Raw genomic sequence first — 3,440 nt, forward strand, 5'->3', positions numbered from 1 at the left:
GCCCTAAAAGCTTATCGATCTACGTGAAGGAATATTTAGGTCATAAAACAACATCACACTCATCTCTAGGTGTGGAAACTTGGTTCCAACATCCCCCCATACTGCTTTGGGTGAGACTTCAGTCCACGCTCCATGGATTGATGCCAAAATGGCCAGTAGTGTAGGGATTTGTTTGGCAAAACTAACTCTGAACTTGGGTCAGGACCCACCAAGCCAAAAATCGGTGTCGGGCAGCTAGTCATCCATGGAAACCCCACTTTCCCCTAATTCCAACCTTGAAAGTTGATCAGGCCCAAAGTTCAACTGACCTGGTTTAACGATTACTTTAAAATTAAAATCCAGAAACAATAGCAAACATCTGAAAAATATCCCCTCTAGTATAGGCTTGTTAACTAGGTATTTCAACGTCGAGTGGTCTGTAAAGAGCTTAAATGGGCCCCCAAGAAAGTAGTGCCTATCTTTTTTAAGAGTGTAGACTATACCTAGAGCTTCCCTCTCGGTCGTGGTGTAATTTGTTTCTGCAGTGGACAACATTCTATTGGAAAAAAAAAAATTGGATGGTCCAAGTTTCCTTCTCCCGGTTGCGCGAATACTGCTCCTGAAGAAATACTGCACACATCAATATGGACATGAAATTTCTTACTCCAGTTAGGATACTATAAATCGGAGTACTTATTAGCTTTTCCTTCAATATACTTAGTGCAACTTGACAGTCCTCCCACCATGTGAATGCTTCTGCTTTCTTTAGCAACTTCTCCGTTGGGGCAGTGATGGAGGAGTAGTTGCGGATGAATCTTTAGTAGTATCCAGTGTGCCCCAACATCGATCTCATCTACTTCAAATTGGTCGGCGGGACCATGTTAATGATTGTTGCAATCTTGGCAAGATCTACACAAACCCCATCCTTGCATACAATGTGACCTAGAAGTGTGCCGAAAGTAACTGCAAATATACATTTCTTTAGGTTCAAGGATATCTGTAGTTATCTACTACAATAAAAAATTATCCTAAGTAGGCTTGCATGCTTCTTCAATAGGTCGTATACTTTCCAGTTATCCGTGTATACCTCTAAGAATGTGTGGATGTAGTCTCTAAATGCTGCAATGACAATTCTAGAGAACATTGTAGGTGCATTCTTGAGGTCGAATGGCATCATGTGATATGTGTATGACCCACACACTATTGTAAAGGTGGTCTTCTTCTTTTCATCTTCATCTATTCTGACTTGATGGTAACCCGAGAACCCATGTGTGAAGGAATATGCCTCATTCCCCATGACATTGTCTAAGACCTCATCACTAAAGGGTGTGTGGAATGGGTCATACACACAAGTGTTGTTAAGAATACTATAGTCTGCACAGACTCATACTTCCGTAGCATCCTTTTTGTTCTATATTACTATTGAACTGACCCATTCTGTCTCATCCACCGAGAAAATAAGTCTTGTCCCTCGCATTTTGTCTATTTATTTCTTGACCTTCTCTTTGAATCTTGGGTTCAACTTGTATGGTCTATGATTTATAGGCTTGTTGTTGGCTTCAATACAATTTTAATTTACCCTATGTCTCCATTAATTCGTTTTTTCTCTACAATTGACAATGGAAATATATCTTCGTACTGCCATAGGAGATAAAAAATAAAAATAAAAAATAAAAAATAAAAAAATATATAAAAAAAAAAATTTAATGTTCATCCCAATAGTCTCTGATCGATGCCAGCTTAGGTTTTTCCTCTATGCCAATGTTTTGCTTCCGCAACTTCATTGGGAGTAAGTGTGAAGAATCTACTATAGGTCTCTCCTAGATATCCCTTTCCCATTTGGTCCCATGGAATGTTAGGTGTCATAACCCCTCCTGGTCATCCTCCTCTGGTTCTATGTTCACCTTCCCACAGGCCATTGCTTCTAGTTAACTTGATTCATAGAAGCACTGTAATATCCTCCCATCGATCAATCCATCCCATAGCTGGCTGATGTGAAGAGGGTCCGTTTGATAGCATGCAAAGCCTCGATCAACCATTTCTCACAATCCCAATTGCATTTAATTATGAAAGGAGCTATTGCTCCATGATCTCATGCCCAATTGAGATAACCAGACAACAAAAGAGAATGGCTAAGACAATATAATATCAATGCCTAATCCAGATGGCCATGCATGCAGCTTCGATGCAATTTTTGATGCTATAAAGTATGAGCAAGTACCTTGCCTCCTCACAGATAGGTGAAGGGTTTTGGGCCTATTGCAGAATCCTTGCGCTTTGATCAGGCAATCTCTTTCATCCACTCTCGATCCAAATCCTACACACAAACACAACCAAACAAAGACGATAAGTGATCTTCTGTAGAAGATCATTAGCTCAAAACATATAGAAATTACACATATAGATTACTACGAAACTAACATAAGGGGAAGGAACATAGATTTTTATTAACCATATAAATGAAAGCACATCAATATACCTTCAACAAATAAGATCCTCTCCTCCAACTTGCAGTATGGTCTCCTCTCCTAAGACAACAGATCTCTTGTGCTATAGTTTGGATATCTCTCCCTGCCCCCTTTCCTTTTGGTGAGATTATATAGGCTCATTTTATAATCTAGTAGAATGTATTAAGACACCTAGGGGTTTGATAAGTTAGGAAACTTCTACAATAATGGACCCCTAGACAACTCATAGACAAGTGGGTCAATTTGATCTCCTTGGCAATGACAAACTCTAGAAAGAATCTATTATAGGTCTCTCCTAGATATACCTTTCCCCTTTGGTCCAATGGAATATTAGGTGCCATAACCCCTCAAGGTCATCCTTATCTGGTTTTATGTTCACCTTCCCATAGGCCATTGCTTCTGGTTATCTTGAGTCATAGAAGCACTATAATATCCTCCCATCGATCAATCCATCCCATAGCTGGCTGATGTGAAGAGGGTCCGTTTGATAGCATACAGAGCCTCGATCAACCATTTCTCACTATCCCCATTGCATTTAGTTATGAAGGAGCTATTGCTCCATGATCTCATGCCTAATTGAGATAACCAGACAACAAAATAGAATGGCTAAGACAATATAATATCAATTCCCAATCCAGACGGCCATGCATGTAGCTTTGATGTAATTTTTGATGCTATAAAGTATGAGCAAGTACCTTGCCTCCTCACAGATAGGTGAAGGGTTTTGGGCCTGTTGCATAATCCTTGTGCTCTGATCAAGTGATCTCTTCATCCACTCCCAATCCAAATCTTGCACACAAACACAACCAAACAAAGACGACAAGCGATCTTCCGTAGAAGATCGTTAGCTCAAAACATATAGAAATCACACATATAGATTACTACGAAACTAACATAAGGGGAAGGAACATAGATTTTTATTAACCATATAAATGAAAGTACATCAATATACCTTCAACAAATAATATCCTCTCCTCCAACTTGCAGTATGGT

This window comes from Pinus tabuliformis, chromosome 2_2, assembly GCF_031772625.1.
Source record: "Pinus tabuliformis cultivar Carrire ecotype Pingquan chromosome 2_2, CPIR1, whole genome shotgun sequence".
NCBI lineage: Eukaryota > Viridiplantae > Streptophyta > Pinopsida > Pinales > Pinaceae > Pinus > Pinus tabuliformis.